The 18,161-nt window shown below is 47.6% G+C and overlaps 5 non-coding genes across 5 annotated transcripts; all 5 read left to right on the top strand.

The window, feature by feature from the left end:
* The first annotated feature begins 344 nt into the window (after positions 1-344).
* Trnar-ucu (transfer RNA arginine (anticodon UCU)) lies at positions 345-416 on the top strand. The gene has a single exon. It is a non-coding gene; the product is annotated as a tRNA-Arg (tRNA).
* A 6,150-nt stretch (positions 417-6,566) lies between these two features.
* Trnar-ucu (transfer RNA arginine (anticodon UCU)) lies at positions 6,567-6,638 on the top strand. Its single transcript has one exon. It is a non-coding gene; the product is annotated as a tRNA-Arg (tRNA).
* A 4,236-nt stretch (positions 6,639-10,874) lies between these two features.
* Trnar-ucu (transfer RNA arginine (anticodon UCU)) lies at positions 10,875-10,946 on the top strand. The gene has a single exon. It is a non-coding gene; the product is annotated as a tRNA-Arg (tRNA).
* A 3,758-nt stretch (positions 10,947-14,704) lies between these two features.
* Trnar-ucu (transfer RNA arginine (anticodon UCU)) lies at positions 14,705-14,776 on the top strand. Its single transcript has one exon. It is a non-coding gene; the product is annotated as a tRNA-Arg (tRNA).
* Positions 14,777-16,625: 1,849 nt separating this feature from the next.
* Trnar-ucu (transfer RNA arginine (anticodon UCU)) lies at positions 16,626-16,697 on the top strand. The gene has a single exon. It is a non-coding gene; the product is annotated as a tRNA-Arg (tRNA).
* Positions 16,698-18,161: the final 1,464 nt, after the last annotated feature.

The raw sequence follows: 18,161 nt of genomic DNA on the forward strand, positions 1-18,161 counted from the left end.
GTAAAAAAAAGTCTAACCACTCCCCTATGCTTTGTTTGGCGTTGTAGACTGCCGGCATTTCTTTCTGTATTTCCTAACGAGCCCGTCATTTCCAAACCCTATTATCGTGCGAAAGCTGAGCGAGGGCCTCGGTTCTGGCAGCATTGATGCCAAGGTAGCATAAGAGGGTTTCCCGCCAGTTAACCGCTCGTGAAAGGCTGTAGACGTTCGCGTCATGCCCCGGGGGTTGAAAAAGAAGGTCCCTTTCTCCCCGTGTAGTCTGAGTGGCGCTGGCTACCACCCTCAAGCGTCAGATACAGTTGAAGTAAATATAAATAGCCCAGAAAGTGAAGCAGAACACAGTCGCCCAGATAGCCGAATTGGTAAGGCATTCGATATCTAATCGAAAGACGTGGGTTCGGTCCCCACTCTGGGCGCGTGTTTTTCTTTCTTTCTTTCTTTCTGACGTAATTAATAAAAAATAATGTAACGTCAATAACGGTAAAAAAAGTCTAACCACTCCCCTATGCTTTCTTTGGCGTTGTAGACTGCCGGCATTTCTTTCTGTATTTCCTAACGAGCCCCTCATTTTCAAACCCTATTATCGTGCGAAAGCTTAGCGAGGGCTTTGGTTCTGGCAGCCTTGATGCCAAGGTAGCATAAGAGGTTTCCCGCCAGTTAACCGCTCATGAACAGTTGTAGACGTTCGCGTCACGCCCCGGGGGTTCAAAAAGAAGGTCCCCTTCTCCCCGTGTAGTCTGAGTGGCGCTGGCTACCACCCTCAAGCGTCAGATACAGTTGTAGTAAATATAAATACCCCAGAAAGTGAAGCAGAACACAGTCGCCCAGATAGCCGAATTGGTAAGGCAATCGATATCTAATCGAAAGGCGTGGGTTCGGTCCCCACTCTGGGCGCGTGTTTTTCTTTCTTTCTTTCTTTCTCACGTAATTAATAAAAAAATAATGTAACGTCAATGACGGTAGAAAAAAAGTCTAACCACTCCCCTATGCTTTCTTTGGCGTTGTAGACTGCCGGCATTTCTTTCTGTATTTCCTAACAAGCCCCTCATTGCCAAACCCTATTATCGTTCGAAAGCTTAGCGAGGGCCTCGGTTCTGGCAGCCTTGATGCCAAGGTAGCATAAGAGGGTTTCCCGCCAGTTAACCGCTCATGAAAGGCTGTAGACGTTCGCGTCACGCCCCGCGGGTTGAAAAAGAAGGTCCCCATCTCCCCGTGTACTCTGAGTGGCGCTGGCTACCACCCTCAAGCGTCCGATACAGTTGTAGTACATATAAATACCCCAGAAAGTGAAGTAGAACACAGTCGCCCAGATAGCCGAATTGGTAAGGCATTCGAGATCTAATCGAAAGGCGTGGGTTCGGTCCCCACTCTGGGCGCGTGTTTTTCTTTCTTTCTTTCTCACGTAATAATAAAAAAAATAATGTAACGTCAATAACGGTAAAAAAAAGTCTAACCACTCCCCTATGCTTTGTTTGGCGTTGTAGACTGCCGGCATTTCTTTCTGTATTTCCTAACGAGCCCCTCATTTCCAAACCCTATTATCGTGCGAAAGCTTAGCGAGGGCCTCGGTTCTGGCAGCCTTGATGCCAAGGTAGCATAAGAGGGTTTCCCGACAGTTAACCGCTCATGAAAGGCTGTAGACGTTCGCGTCACGCCCCGGGGGTTGAAAAAGAAGGTCCCCTTATCCCCGTGTAGTCTGAGTGGCGCTGGCTACCACCCTCAAGTGTTAGATACAGTTGTAGTAAATATAAATACCCCAGAAAGTGAAGCAGAACAGAGTCGCCCAGATAGCCGAATTGGTAAGGCATTCGAGATCAAATCGAAAGGCGTAGGTTCGGTCCCCACTCTGGGCGCGTGTTTTTATTTCTTGCTTTCTTTCTCACGTAAATAATAAAAACTAATGTAACGTCAATAACGGTAAAAAAAAAAGTCTAACCACTCCCTTATGCTTTCTTTGGCGTTGTAGACTGCCGGCATTTCTTTCTTTATTTCCTAACGAGCCCCTCATTTCCAAACCCTATTATCGTGCGAAAGCTGAGCGAGGGCCTCGGTTCTGGCAGCATTGATGCCAAGGTAGCATAAGAGGGTTTCCCGCCAGTTAACCGCTCATGAAAGGCTGTAGACGTTCGCGTCACGCCCCGCGGGTTGAAAAAGAAGGTCCCCATCTCCCCGTGTACTCTGAGTGGCGCTGGCTACCACCCTCAAGCGTCCGATACAGTTGTAGTACATATAAATACAACAGAAAGTGAAGTAGAACACAGTCGCCCAGATAGCCGAATTGGTAAGGCATTCGAGATCTAATCGAAAGGCGTGGGTTCGGTCCCCACTCTGGGCGCGTGTTTTTCTTTCTTTCTTTCTTTCTCACGTAATAATTAAAAAAATAATGTAACGTCAATAACGGTAAAAAAAAGTCTAACCACTCCCCTATGCTTTGTTTGGCGTTGTAGACTGCCGGCATTTCTTTCTGTATTTCCTAACGAGCCCCTCATTTCCAAACCCTATTATCGTGCGAAAGCTTAGCGAGGGCCTCGGTTCCGGCAGCCTTGGTGCCAAGGTAGCATAAGAGGGTTTCCCAACAGTTAACCGCTCATGAAAGGCTGTAGACGTTCGCGTCACGCCCCGGGGGTTGAAAAAGAAGGTCCCCTTATCCCCGTGTAGTCTGAGTGGCGCTGGCTACCACCCTCAAGTGTTAGATACAGTTGTAGTAAATATAAATACCCCAGAAAGTGAAGCAGAACAGAGTCGCCCAGATAGCCGAATTGGTAAGGCATTCGAGATCAAATCGAAAGGCGTAGGTTCGGTCCCCACTCTGGGCGCGTGTTTTTATTTCTTGCTTTCTTTCTCACGTAAATAATAAAAAATAATGTAACGTCAATAACGGTAAAAAAAAAGTCTAACCACTCCCCTATGCTTTCTTTGGCGTTGTAGACTGCCGGCATTTGTTTCTGTATTTCCTAACAAACCCCTCATTTCCAAACCCTATTATCGTGCGAAAGCTTAGCGAGGGCCTCGGTTCTGGCAGCCTTGATGCCAAGGTAGCATAAGAGGGTTTCCCGCCAGTTAACCGCTCATGAAAGGCTGTAGACGTTCGCGTCACGCCCCGGGGGTAGAAAAAGAAGGTCCCCTTCTTCCCGTGTAGTCTGAGTGGTGCTGGCTACCACCCTCAAGCGTCAGATACAGTTGTAAATATAAATACCCCAGAAAGTGAAGCAGAACACAGTCGCCCAGATAGCCGAATTGGTAAGGCATTCGAGATCTAATCGAAAGGCGTGGGATCGGGCCCCACTCTAGGCGCGTGTTTTTCTTTCTTTCTTTCTTTCTCACGTAATTAATAAAAAAATGATGTAACGTCAATAACGGTAAAAAAAGTCTAACCACTCCCCTATGCTTTCTTTGGCGTTGTAGACTGCCGGCATTTCTTTCTGTATTTCCTAACGAGCCCCTCACTTCCAAACCCTATTATCGTGCGAAAGCTTAGCGAGGGCCTCGGTTCTGGCAGCCTTGATGCCAAGGTAGCATAAGAGGGTTTCCCGCCAGTTAACCGCTCATGAAAGGCTGTAGACGTTCGCGTCACGCCCCGGGGGTTGAAAAAGAAGGTCCCCTTCTCCCCGTGTAGTCTGAGTGGTGCTGGCTACCACCCTCAAGCGTCAGATACAGTTTTAGTAAATATAAATACCCCAGAAAGTGAAGCAGAACACAGTCGCCCAGATAGCCGAATTGGTAAGGCATTCGAGATGTAATCGAAAGGCGTGGGATCGGGCCCCACTCTAGGCGCGTGTTTTTCTTTCTTTCTTTCTTTCTCACGTAATTAATAAAAAAATGATGTAACGTCAATAACGGTAAAAAAAGTCTAACCACTCCCCTATGCTTTCTTTGGCGTTGTAGACTGCCGGCATTTCTTTCTGTATTTCCTAACGAGCCCCTCAGTTCCACACCCTATTATCGTGCGAAAGCTTGCGAGGGCCTCGGTTCTGGCAGCCTTGATGCCAAGGAAGCATAAGAGGGTTTCCCGCCAGTTAACAGCTCATGAAAGGCTGTAGACGTTCGCGTCACGCCCCGGGGGTTGAAAAAGAAGGTCCCCTTCTCCCCGTGTAGTCTGAGTGGCGCTGGCTACCACCCTCAAGCGTCAGATACAGTTTTAGTAAATATAAATACCCCAGAAAGTGAAGCAGAACACAGTCGCCCAGATAGCCGAATTGATAAGGCATTCGAGATCTAATTGAAAGGCATGGGTTCGGTCCCCACTCTGGGCGCGTGTTTTTCTTTCTTTCTTTCTTTCTCACGTAATAATTATAAAATAATGTAACATCAATAACAGTAAAAAAAAGTCTAACCACTCCCCTATGCTTTCTTTGGCGTTCTAGACTGCCGGCATTTCTTTCTGTATTTCCTAACGCGCCCCTCATTTCCAAACCCTATTATCGTGCGAAAGCTTAGCGAGGGCCTCGGTTCCGGCAGCCTTGGTGCCAAGGTAGCATAAGAAGGTTTCCCGCCAGTTAACCGCTTATGAAAGGCTGTAGACGTTCGCGTCACGCCCCGGGGGTTGAAAAAGAAGGTCCCCTTCTCCCCGTGTAGTCTGAGTGGTGCTGGCTACCACCCTCAAGCGTCAGATACAGTTGTAGTAAATATAAATACCCCAGAAAGTGAAGCAGAACACAGTCGCCCAGATAGCCGAATTGGTAAGGCATTCGAGATCTAATCGAAAGGCATGGGATCGGGCCCCACTCTAGGCGCGTGTTTTTCTTTCTTTCTTTATTCTCACGTAATTAATAAAAAAATGATGTAACGTCAATAACGGTAAAAAAAGTCTAACCACTCCCCTATGCTTTCTTTGGCGTTGTAGACTGCCGGCATTTCTTTCTGTATTTCCTAACGAGCCCCTCAGTTCCACACCCTATTATCGTGCGAAAGCTTGCGAGGGCCTCCGTTCTGGCAGCCTTGATGCCAAGGAAGCATAAGAGGGTTTCCCGCCAGTTAACGGCGTATGAAAGGCTGTAGACGTTCGCGTGACGCCCCGGGGGTTGAAAAAGAAGGTCCCCTTCTCCCCGTGTAGTCTGGCGCTGGCTACCACCCTCAAGCGTCACATACAGTTGTAGTAAATATAAATACCCCAGAAAGTGAAGCAGAACAGAGTCGCCCAGATAGCCGAATTGGTAAGGCAATCGAGATCTAATCGAAAGGCGTGGGTTCGGTCCCCACTCTGGGCACGTGATTTTCTTTCTTTCTTTCTCACGTAATTAATAAAAAAATAATGTAACGTCAATAACGGTAAAAAAAAAGTCTAACCACTCCCCTTTGCTTTCTTTGGCGTTGTAGACTGCCGGCATTTCTTTCTGTATTTCCTAACGAGCCCCTCATTTCCAAACCCTATTATCGTGCGAAAGCTTAGCGAGGGCCTCGGTTCCGGCAGCCTTGGTGCCAAGGTAGCATAAGAGGGTTTCCCGCCAGTTAACCGCTTATGAAAGGCTGTAGACGTTCGCGTCACGCCCCGGGGGTTGAAAAAGAAGGTCCCCTTCTCCCCGTGTAGTCTGAGTGGTGCTGGCTACCACCCTCAAGCGTCAGATACAGTTGTAGTAAATATAAATACCCCAGAAAGTGAAGCAGAACACAGTCGCCCAGATAGCCGAATTGGTAAGGCATTCGAGATCTAATCGAAAGGCATGGGATCGGGCCCCACTCTAGGCGCGTGTTTTTCTTTCTTTCTTTCTTTCTCACGTAATTAATAAAAAAATGATGTAACGTCAATAACGGTAAAAAAAGTCTAACCACTCCCCTATGCTTTCTTTGGCGTTGTAGACTGCCGGCATTTCTTTCTGTATTTCCTAACGAGCCCCTCAGTTCCACACCCTATTATCGTGCGAAAGCTTGCGAGGGCCTCGGTTCTGGCAGCCTTGATGCCAAGGAAGCATAAGAGGGTTTCCCGCCAGTTAACGGCTCATGAAAGGCTGTAGACGTTCGCGTGACGCCCCGGGGGTTGAAAAAGAAGGTCCCCTTCTCCCCGTGTAGTCTGGCGCTGGCTACCACCCTCAAGCGTCACATACAGTTGTAGTAAATATAAATACCCCAGAAAGTGAAGCAGAACAGAGTCGCCCAGATAGCCGAATTGGTAAGGCAATCGAGATCTAATCGAAAGGCGTGGGTTCGGTCCCCACTCTGGGCACGTGATTTTCTTTCTTTCTTTCTCACGTAATTAATAAAAAAATAATGTAACGTCAATAACGGTAAAAAAAAAGTCTAACCACTCCCCTTTGCTTTCTTTGGCGTTGTAGACTGCCGGCATTTCTTTCTGTATTTCCTAACGAGCCCGTCATTTCCAAACCCTATTATCGTGCGAAAGCTGGGCGAGGGCCTCGGTTCTGGCAGCATTGATGCCAAGGTAGCATAAGAGGGTTTCCCGCCAGTTAACCGCTCGTGAAAGGCTGTAGACGTTCGCGTCATGCCCCGGGGGTTGAAAAAGAAGGTCCCTTTCTCCCCGTGTAGTCTGAGTGGCGCTGGCTACCACCCTCAAGCGTCAGATACAGTTGAAGTAAATATAAATAGCCCAGAAAGTGAAGCAGAACACAGTCGCCCAGATAGCCGAATTGGTAAGGCATTCGATATCTAATCGAAAGACGTGGGTTCGGTCCCCACTCTGGGCGCGTGTTTTTCTTTCTTTCTTTCTTTCTGACGTAATTAATAAAAAATAATGTAACGTCAATAACGGTAAAAAAAGTCTAACCACTCCCCTATGCTTTCTTTGGCGTTGTAGACTGCCGGCATTTCTTTCTGTATTTCCTAACGAGCCCCTCATTTTCAAACCCTATTATCGTGCGAAAGCTTAGCGAGGGCTTTGGTTCTGGCAGCCTTGATGCCAAGGTAGCATAAGAGGTTTCCCGCCAGTTAACCGCTCATGAACAGTTGTAGACGTTCGCGTCACGCCCCGCGGGTTGAAAAAGAAGGTCCCCATCTCCCCGTGTACTCTGAGTGGCGCTGGCTACCACCCTCAAGCGTCCGATACAGTTGTAGTACATATAAATACCCCAGAAAGTGAAGTAGAACACAGTCGCCCAGATAGCCGAATTGGTAAGGCATTCGAGATCTAATCGAAAGGCGTGGGTTCGGTCCCCACTCTGGGCGCGTGTTTTTCTTTCTTTCTTTCTCACGTAATAATAAAAAAAATAATGTAACGTCAATAACGGTAAAAAAAAGTCTAACCACTCCCCTATGCTTTGTTTGGCGTTGTAGACTGCCGGCATTTCTTTCTGTATTTCCTAACGAGCCCCTCATTTCCAAACCCTATTATCGTGCGAAAGCTTAGCGAGGGCCTCGGTTCTGGCAGCCTTGATGCCAAGGTAGCATAAGAGGGTTTCCCGACAGTTAACCGCTCATGAAAGGCTGTAGACGTTCGCGTCACGCCCCGGGGGTTGAAAAAGAAGGTCCCCTTATCCCCGTGTAGTCTGAGTGGCGCTGGCTACCACCCTCAAGTGTTAGATACAGTTGTAGTAAATATAAATACCCCAGAAAGTGAAGCAGAACAGAGTCGCCCAGATAGCCGAATTGGTAAGGCATTCGAGATCAAATCGAAAGGCGTAGGTTCGGTCCCCACTCTGGGCGCGTGTTTTTATTTCTTGCTTTCTTTCTCACGTAAATAATAAAAAATAATGTAACGTCAATAACGGTAAAAAAAAAGTCTAACCACTCCCTTATGCTTTCTTTGGCGTTGTAGACTGCCGGCATTTCTTTCTTTATTTCCTAACGAGCCCCTCATTTCCAAACCCTATTATCGTGCGAAAGCTGAGCGAGGGCCTCGGTTCTGGCAGCATTGATGCCAAGGTAGCATAAGAGGGTTTCCCGCCAGTTAACCGCTCATGAAAGGCTGTAGACGTTCGCGTCACGCCCCGCGGGTTGAAAAAGAAGGTCCCCATCTCCCCGTGTACTCTGAGTGGCGCTGGCTACCACCCTCAAGCGTCCGATACAGTTGTAGTACATATAAATACAACAGAAAGTGAAGTAGAACACAGTCGCCCAGATAGCCGAATTGGTAAGGCATTCGAGATCTAATCGAAAGGCGTGGGTTCGGTCCCCACTCTGGGCGCGTGTTTTTCTTTCTTTCTTTCTTTCTCACGTAATAATTAAAAAAATAATGTAACGTCAATAACGGTAAAAAAAGTCTAACCACTCCCCTATGCTTTGTTTGGCGTTGTAGACTGCCGGCATTTCTTTCTGTATTTCCTAACGAGCCCCTCATTTCCAAACCCTATTATCGTGCGAAAGCTTAGCGAGGGCCTCGGTTCTGGCAGCCTTGATGCCAAGGTAGCATAAGAGGGTTTCCCAACAGTTAACCGCTAATGAAAGGCTGTAGACGTTCGCGTCACGCCCCGGGGGTTGAAAAAGAAGGTCCCCTTATCCCCGTGTAGTCTGAGTGGCGCTGGCTACCACCCTCAAGTGTTAGATACAGTTGTAGTAAATATAAATACCCCAGAAAGTGAAGCAGAACAGAGTCGCCCAGATAGCCGAATTGGTAAGGCATTCGAGATCAAATCGAAAGGCGTAGGTTCGGTCCCCACTCTGGGCGCGTGTTTTTCTTTCTTTCTTTCTTTCTCACGTAATTAATAAAAAAATGATGTAACGTCAATAACGGTAAAAAAAGTCTAACCACTCCCCTATGCTTTCTTTGGCGTTGTAGACTGCCGGCATTTCTTTCTGTATTTCCTAACGAGCCCCTCAGTTCCTAACCCTATTATCGTGCGAAAGCTTAGCGAGGGCCTCGGTTCTGGCAGCCTTGATGCCAAGGTAGCATAAGAGGGTTTCCCGCCAGTTAACCGCTCATGAAAGGCTGTAGACGTTCGCGTCACGCCCCGGGGGTTGAAAAAGAAGGTCCCCTTCTCCCCGTGTAGTCTGAGTGGTGCTGGCTACCACCCTCAAGCGTCAGATACAGTTTTAGTAAATATAAATACCCCAGAAAGTGAAGCAGAACACAGTCGCCCAGATAGCCGAATTGGTAAGGCATTCGAGATGTAATCGAAAGGCGTGGGATCGGGCCCCACTCTAGGCGCGTGTTTTTCTTTCTTTCTTTCTTTCTCACGTAATTAATAAAAAAATGATGTAACGTCAATAACGGTAAAAAAAGTCTAACCACTCCCCTATGCTTTCTTTGGCGTTGTAGACTGCCGGCATTTCTTTCTGTATTTCCTAACGAGCCCCTCAGTTCCACGCCCTATTATCGTGCGAAAGCTTGCGAGGGCCTCGGTTCTGGCAGCCTTGATGCCAAGGAAGCATAAGAGGGTTTCCCGCCAGTTAACGGCTCATGAAAGGCTGTAGACGTTCGCGTCACGCCCCGGGGGTTGAAAAAGAAGGTCCCCTTCTCCCCGTGTAGTCTGAGTGGCGCTGGCTACCACCCTCAAGCGTCAGATACAGTTTTAGTAAATATAAATACCCCAGAAAGTGAAGCAGAACACAGTCGCCCAGATAGCCGAATTGATAAGGCATTCGAGATCTAATTGAAAGGCATGGGTTCGGTCCCCACTCTGGGCGCGTGTTTTTCTTTCTTTCTTTCTTTCTCACGTAATAATTATAAAATAATGTAACATCAATAACAGTAAAAAAAAGTCTAACCACTCCCCTATGCTTTCTTTGGCGTTCTAGACTGCCGGCATTTCTTTCTGTATTTCCTAACGCGCCCCTCATTTCCAAACCCTATTATCGTGCGAAAGCTTAGCGAGGGCCTCGGTTCCGGCAGCCTTGGTGCCAAGGTAGCATAAGAGGGTTTCCCGCCAGTTAACCGCTTATGAAAGGCTGTAGACGTTCGCGTCACGCCCCGGGGGTTGAAAAAGAAGGTCCCCTTCTCCTCGTGTAGTCTGAGTGGTGCTGGCTACCACCCTCAAGCGTCAGATACAGTTGTAGTAAATATAAATACCCCAGAAAGTGAAGCAGAACACAGTCGCCCAGATAGCCGAATTGGTAAGGCATTCGAGATCTAATCGAAAGGCATGGGATCGGGCCCCACTCTAGGCGCGTGTTTTTCTTTCTTTCTTTCTTTCTCACGTAATTAATAAAAAAATGATGTAACGTCAATAACGGTAAAAAAAGTCTAACCACTCCCCTATGCTTTCTTTGGCGTTGTAGACTGCCGGCATTTCTTTCTGTATTTCCTAACGAGCCCCTCAGTTCCACACCCTATTATCGTGCGAAAGCTTGCGAGGGCCTCGGTTCTGGCAGCCTTGATGCCAAGGAAGCATAAGAGGGTTTCCCGCCAGTTAACGGCTCATGAAAGGCTGTAGACGTTCGCGTGACGCCCCGGGGGTTGAAAAAGAAGGTCCCCTTCTCCCCGTGTAGTCTGGCACTGGCTACCACCCTCAAGCGTCACATACAGTTGTAGTATATATAAATACCCCAGAAAGTGAAGCAGAACAGAGTCGCCCAGATAGCCGAATTGGTAAGGCAATCGAGATCTAATCGAAAGGCGTGGGTTCGGTCCCCACTCTGGGCACGTGATTTTCTTTCTTTCTTTCTCACGTAATTAATAAAAAAATAATGTAACGTCAATAACGGTAAAAAAAAAGTCTAACCACTCCCCTTTGCTTTCTTTGGCGTTGTAGACTGCCGGCATTTCTTTCTGTATTTCCTAACGAGCCCGTCATTTCCAAACCCTATTATCGTGCGAAAGCTGAGCGAGGGCCTCGGTTCTGGCAGCATTGATGCCAAGGTAGCATAAGAGGGTTTCCCGCCAGTTAACCGCTCGTGAAAGGCTGTAGACGTTCGCGTCATGCCCCGGGGGTTGAAAAAGAAGGTCCCTTTCTCCCCGTGTAGTCTGAGTGGCGCTGGCTACCACCCTCAAGCGTCAGATACAGTTGAAGTAAATATAAATAGCCCAGAAAGTGAAGCAGAACACAGTCGCCCAGATAGCCGAATTGGTAAGGCATTCGATATCTAATCGAAAGACGTGGGTTCGGTCCCCACTCTGGGCGCGTGTTTTTCTTTCTTTCTTTCTGACGTAATTAATAAAAAATAATGTAACGTCAATAACGGTAAAAAAAGTCTAACCACTCCCCTATGCTTTCTTTGGCGTTGTAGACTGCCGGCATTTCTTTCTGTATTTCCTAACGAGCCCCTCATTTTCAAACCCTATTATCGTGCGAAAGCTTAGCGAGGGCTTTGGTTCTGGCAGCCTTGATGCCAAGGTAGCATAAGATGTTTCCCACCATTTAACCGCTCATGAACAGTTGTAGACGTTCGCGTCACGCCCCGGGGGTTCAAAAAGAAGGTCCCCTTCTCCCCGTGTAGTCTGAGTGGCGCTGGCTACCACCCTCAAGCGTCAGATACAGTTGTAGTAAATATAAATACCCCAGAAAGTGAAGCAGAACACAGTCGCCCAGATAGCCGAATTGGTAAGGCAATCGATATCTAATCGAAAGGCGTGGGTTCGGTCTCCACTCTGGGCGCGTGTTTTTCTTTCTTTCTTTCTTTCTCACGTAATTAATAAAAAAATAATGTAACGTCAATGACAGTAGAAAAAAAGTCTAACCACTCCCCTATGCTTTCTTTGGCGTTGTAGACTGCCGGCATTTCTTTCTGTATTTCCTAACAAGCCCCTCATTGCCAAACCCTATTATCGTTCGAAAGCTTAGCGAGGGCCTCGGTTCTGGCAGCATTGATGCCAAGGTAGCATAAGAGGTTTCCCGCCAGTTAACCGCTCATGAAAGGCTGTAGACGTTCGCGTCACGCCCCGCGGGTTGAAAAAGAAGGTCCCCATCTCCCCGTGTACTCTGAGTGGCGCTGGCTACCACCCTCAAGCGTCCGATACAGTTGTAGTACATATAAATACAACAGAAAGTGAAGTAGAACACAGTCGCCCAGATAGCCGAATTGGTAAGGCATTCGAGATCTAATCGAAAGGCGTGGGTTCGGTCCCCACTCTGGGCGCGTGTTTTTCTTTCTTTCTTTCTTTCTCACGTAATAATTAAAAAAATAATGTAACGTCAATAACTGTAAAAAAAAGTCTAACCACTCCCCTATGCTTTGTTTGGCGTTGTAGACTGCCGGCATTTCTTTCTGTATTTCCTAACGAGCCCCTCATTTCCAAACCCTATTATCGTGCGAAAGCTTAGCGAGGGCCTCGGTTCTGGCAGCCTTGATGCCAAGGTAGCATAAGAGGGTTTCCCAACAGTTAACCGCTCATGAAAGGCTGTAGACGTTCGCGTCACGCCCCGGGGGTTGAAAAAGAAGGTCCCCTTATCCCCGTGTAGTCTGAGTGGCGCTGGCTACCACCCTCAAGTGTTAGATACAGTTGTAGTAAATATAAATACCCCAGAAAGTGAAGCAGAACAGAGTCGCCCAGATAGCCGAATTGGTAAGGCATTCGAGATCAAATCGAAAGGCGTAGGTTCGGTCCCCACTCTGGGCGCGTGTTTTTATTTCTTGCTTTCTTTCTCACGTAAATAATAAAAAATAATGTAACGTCAATAACGGTAAAAAAAAAGTCTAACCACTCCCCTATGCTTTCTTTGGCGTTGTAGACTGCCGGCATTTGTTTCTGTATTTCCTAACAAACCCCTCATTTCCAAACCCTATTATCGTGCGAAAGCTTAGCGAGGGCCTCGGTTCTGGCAGCCTTGATGCCAAGGTAGCATAAGAGGGTTTCCCGCCAGTTAACCGCTCATGAAAGGCTGTAGACGTTCGCGTCACGCCCCGGGGGTAGAAAAAGAAGGTCCCCTTCTTCCCGTGTAGTCTGAGTGGTGCTGGCTACCACCCTCAAGCGTCAGATACAGTTGTTGTAAATATAAATACCCCAGAAAGTGAAGCAGAACACAGTCGCCCAGATAGCCGAATTGGTAAGGCATTCGAGATCTAATCGAAAGGCGTGGGATCGGGCCCCACTCTAGGCGCGTGTTTTTCTTTCTTTCTTTCTTTCTCACGTAATTAATAAAAAAATGATGTAACGTCAATAACGGTAAAAAAAGTCTAACCACTCCCCTATGCTTTCTTTGGCGTTGTAGACTGCCGGCATTTCTTTCTGTATTTCCTAACGAGCCCCTCAGTTCCAAACCCTATTATCGTGCGAAAGCTTAGCGAGGGCCTCGGTTCTGGCAGCCTTGATGCCAAGGTAGCATAAGAGGGTTTCCCGCCAGTTAACCGCTCATGAAAGGCTGTAGACGTTCGCGTCACGCCCCGGGGGTTGAAAAAGAAGGTCCCCTTCTCCCCGTGTAGTCTGAGTGGTGCTGGCTACCACCCTCAAGCGTCAGATACAGTTTTAGTAAATATAAATACCCCAGAAAGTGAAGCAGAACACAGTCGCCCAGATAGCCGAATTGGTAAGGCATTCGAGATGTAATCGAAAGGCGTGGGATCGGGCCCCACTCTAGGCGCGTGTTTTTCTTTCTTTCTTTCTTTCTCACGTAATTAATAAAAAAATGATGTAACGTCAATAACGGTAAAAAAAGTCTAACCACTCCCCTTTGCTTTCTTTGGCGTTGTAGACTGCCGGCATTTCTTTCTGTATTTCCTAACGAGCCCCTCAGTTCCACACCCTATTATCGTGCGAAAGCTTGCGAGGGCCTCGGTTCTGGCAGCCTTGATGCCAAGGAAGCATAAGAGGGTTTCCCGCCAGTTAACGGCTCATGAAAGGCTGTAGACGTTCGCGTCACGCCCCGGGGGTTGAAAAAGAAGGTCCCCTTCTCCCCGTGTAGTCTGAGTGGCGCTGGCTACCACCCTCAAGCGTCAGATACAGTTTTAGTAAATATAAATACCCCAGAAAGTGAAGCAGAACACAGTCGCCCAGATAGCCGAATTGATAAGGCATTCGAGATCTAATTGAAAGGCATGGGTTCGGTCCCCACTCTGGGCGCGTGTTTTTCTTTCTTTCTTTCTTTCTCATGTAATAATTATAAAATAATGTAACATCAATAACAGTAAAAAAAAGTCTAACCACTCCCCTATGCTTTCTTTGGCGTTCTAGACTGCCGGCATTTCTTTCTGTATTTCCTAACGCGCCCCTCATTTCCAAACCCTATTATCGTGCGAAAGCTTAGCGAGGGCCTCGGTTCCGGCAGCCTTGGTGCCAAGGTAGCATAAGAGGGTTTCCCGCCAGTTAACCGCTTATGAAAGGCTGTAGACGTTCGCGTGACGCCCCGGGGGTTGAAAAAGAAGGTCCCCTTCTCCCCGTGTAGTCTGGCGCTGGCTACCACCCTCAAGCGTCACATACAGTCGTAGTAAATATAAATACCCCAGAAAGTGAAGCAGAACAGAGTCGCCCAGATAGCCGAATTGGTAAGGCAATCGAGATCTAATCGAAAGGCGTGGGTTCGGTCCCCACTCTGGGCACGTGATTTTCTTTCTTTCTTTCTCACGTAATTAATAAAAAAATAATGTAACGTCAATAACGGTAAAAAAAAAGTCTAACCACTCCCCTTTGCTTTCTTTGGCGTTGTAGACTGCCGGCATTTCTTTCTGTATTTCCTAACGAGCCCGTCATTTCCAAACCCTATTATCGTGCGAAAGCTGAGCGAGGGCCTCGGTTCTGGCAGCATTGATGCCAAGGTAGCATAAGAGGGTTTCCCGCCAGTTAACCGCTCGTGAAAGGCTGTAGACGTTCGCGTCATGCCCCGGGGGTTGAAAAAGAAGGTCCCTTTCTCCCCGTGTAGTCTGAGTGGCGCTGGCTACCACCCTCAAGCGTCAGATACAGTTGAAGTAAATATAAATAGCCCAGAAAGTGAAGCAGAACACAGTCGCCCAGATAGCCGAATTGGTAAGGCATTCGATATCTAATCGAAAGACGTGGGTTCGGTCCCCACTCTGGGCGCGTGTTTTTCTTTCTTTCTTTCTTTCTGACGTAATTAATAAAAAATAATGTAACGTCAATAACGGTAAAAAAAGTCTAACCACTCCCCTATGCTTTCTTTGGCGTTGTAGACTGCCGGCATTTCTTTCTGTATTTCCTAACGAGCCCCTCATTTTCAAACCCTATTATCGTGCGAAAGCTTAGCGAGGGCTTTGGTTCTGGCAGCCTTGATGCCAAGGTAGCATAAGAGGTTTCCCGCCAGTTAACCGCTCATGAACAGTTGTAGACGTTCGCGTCACGCCCCGGGGGTTCAAAAAGAAGGTCCCCTTCTCCCCGTGTAGTCTGAGTGGCGCTGGCTACCACCCTCAAGCGTCAGATACAGTTGTAGTAAATATAAATACCCCAGAAAGTGAAGCAGAACACAGTCGCCCAGATAGCCGAATTGGTAAGGCAATCGATATCTAATCGAAAGGCGTGGGTTCGGTCCCCACTCTGGGCGCGTGTTTTTCTTTCTTTCTTTCTTTCTCACGTAATTAATAAAAAAATAATGTAACGTCAATGACGGTAGAAAAAAAGTCTAACCACTCCCCTATGCTTTCTTTGGCGTTGTAGACTGCCGGCATTTCTTTCTGTATTTCCTAACAAGCCCCTCATTGCCAAACCCTATTATCGTTCGAAAGCTTAGCGAGGGCCTCGGTTCTGGCAGCCTTGATGCCAAGGTAGCATAAGAGGGTTTCCCGCCAGTTAACCGCTCATGAACGGCTGTAGACGTTCGCGTCACGCCCCGCGGGTTGAAAAAGAAGGTCCCCATCTCCCCGTGTACTCTGAGTGGCGCTGGCTACCACCCTCAAGCGTCCGATACAGTTGTAGTACATATAAATACCCCAGAAAGTGAAGTAGAACACAGTCGCCCAGATAGCCGAATTGGTAAGGCATTCGAGATCTAATCGAAAGGCGTGGGTTCGGTCCCCACTCTGGGCGCGTGTTTTTCTTTCTTTCTTTCTTTCTCACGTAATAATAAAAAAAATAATGTAACGTCAATAACGGTAAAAAAAAGTCTAACCACTCCCCTATGCTTTGTTTGGCGTTGTAGACTGCCGGCATTTCTTTCTGTATTTCCTAACGAGCCCCTCATTTCCAAACCCTATTATCGTGCGAAAGCTTAGCGAGGGCCTCGGTTCTGGCAGCCTTGATGCCAAGGTAGCATAAGAGGGTTTCCCGACAGTTAACCGCTCATGAAAGGCTGTAGACGTTCGCGTCACGCCCCGGGGGTTGAAAAAGAAGGTCCCCTTATCCCCGTGTAGTCTGAGTGGCGCTGGCTACCACCCTCAAGTGTTAGATACAGTTGTAGTAAATATAAATACCCCAGAAAGTGAAGCAGAACAGAGTCGCCGAGATAGCCGAATTGGTAAGGCATTCGAGATCAAATCGAAAGGCGTAGGTTCGGTCCCCACTCTGGGCGCGTGTTTTTATTTCTTGCTTTCTTTCTCACGTAAATAATAAAAAATAATGTAACGTCAATAACGGTAAAAAAAAGTCTAACCACTCCCCTATGCTTTCTTTGGCGTTGTAGACTGCCGGCATTTCTTTCTTTATTTCCTAACGAGCCCCTCATTTCCAAACCCTATTATCGTGCGAAAGCTGAGCGAGGGCCTCGGTTCTGGCAGCATTGATGCCAAGGTAGCATAAGAGGGTTTCCCGCCAGTTAACCGCTCGTGAAAGGCTGTAGACGTTCGCGTCATGCCCCGGGGGTTGAAAAAGAAGGTCCCTTTCTCCCCGTGTAGTCTGAGTGGCGCTGGCTACCACCCTCAAGCGTCAGATACAGTTGTAGTAAATATAAATAGCCCAGAAAGTGAAGCAGAACACAGTCGCCCAGATAGCCGAATTGGTAAGGCATTCGATATCTAATCGAAAGACGTGGGTTCGGTCCCCACTCTGGGCGCGTGTTTTTCTTTCTTTCTTTCTTTCTGACGTAATTAATAAAAAATAATGTAACGTCAATAACGGTAAAAAAAGTCTAACCACTCCCCTATGCTTTCTTTGGCGTTGTAGACTGCCGGCATTTCTTTCTGTATTTCCTAACGAGCCCCTCATTTTCAAACCCTATTATCGTGCGAAAGCTTAGCGAGGGCCTCGGTTCTGGAAGCCTTGATGCCAAGGTAGCATAAGAGGTTTCCCGCCAGTTAACCGCTCATGAACGGGTGTAGACGTTCGCGTTACGCCCCGGGGGTTGAAAAAGAAGGTCCCCTTCTCCCCGTGTAGTCTGAGTGGCGCTGGCTACTACCCTCAAGCGTCAGATACAGTTGTAGTAAATATAAACACCCCAGAAAGTTAAGCAGAACACAGTCGCCCAGATAGCCGAATTGGTAAGGCAATCGATATCTAATCGAAAGGCGTGGGTTCGGTCCCCACTCTGGGCGCGTGTTTTTCTTTCTTTCTTTCTTTCTCACGTAATTAATAAAAAAATAATGTAACGTCAATGACGGTAGAAAAAAAGTCTAACCACTCCCCTATGCTTTCTTTGGCGTTGTAGACTGCCGGCATTTGTTTCTGTATTTCCTAAAAAACCCCTCATTTCCAAACCCTATTATCGTTCGAAAGCTTAGCGAGGGCCTCGGTTCTGGCAGCCTTGATGCCAAGGTAGCATAAGAGGGTTTCCCGCCAGTTAACCGCTCATGAAAGGCTGTAGACGTTCGCGTCACGCCCCGCGGGTTGAAAAAGAAGGTCCCCTTCTCCCCGTGTACTCTGAGTGGCGCTGGCTACCACCCTCAAGCGTCCGATACAGTTTTAGTACATATAAATACCCCAGAAAGTGAAGCAGAACACAGTCGCCCAGATAGCCGAATTGGTAAGGCATTCGAGATCTAATCGAAAGGCGTGGGTTCGGTCCCCACTCTGGGCGCGTGTTTTTCTTTCTTTCTTTCTTTCTCACGTAATAATTAAAAAATAATGTAACGTCAATAACGGTAAAAAAAAGTCTAACCACTCCCCTATGCTTTCTTTGGCGTTGTAGACTGCCGGCATTTCTTTCTGTATTTCCATAACGAGCCCCTCATTTCCAAACCCGATTATCGTGCGAAAGCTTAGCGAGGGCCTCGGTTCTGGCAGCCTTGATGCCAAGGTAGCATAAGAGGGTTTCCCGCCAGTTAACCGCTCATGAAAGGCTGTAGACGTTCGCGTCACGCCCCGGGGGTTGAAAAAGAAGGTCCCCTTCTCCCCGTGTAGTCTGAGTGGCGCTGGCTACCACCCTCAAGCGTCAGATACAGTTGTAGTATATATAAATACCCCAGAAAGTGAAGCAGAACAGAGTCGCCCAGATAGCCGAATTGGTAAGGCATTCGAGATCTAATCGAAAGGCGTAGGTTCGGTCCCCACTCTGGGCGCGTGTTTTTATTTCTTTCTTTCT

This window comes from Haemaphysalis longicornis, unplaced genomic scaffold (assembly GCF_048455015.1).
Source record: "Haemaphysalis longicornis isolate Haplotype H1 unplaced genomic scaffold, Haemaphysalis longicornis Haplotype H1 scaffold_14, whole genome shotgun sequence".
NCBI classification, from domain to species: Eukaryota; Metazoa; Arthropoda; class Arachnida; order Ixodida; family Ixodidae; genus Haemaphysalis; species Haemaphysalis longicornis.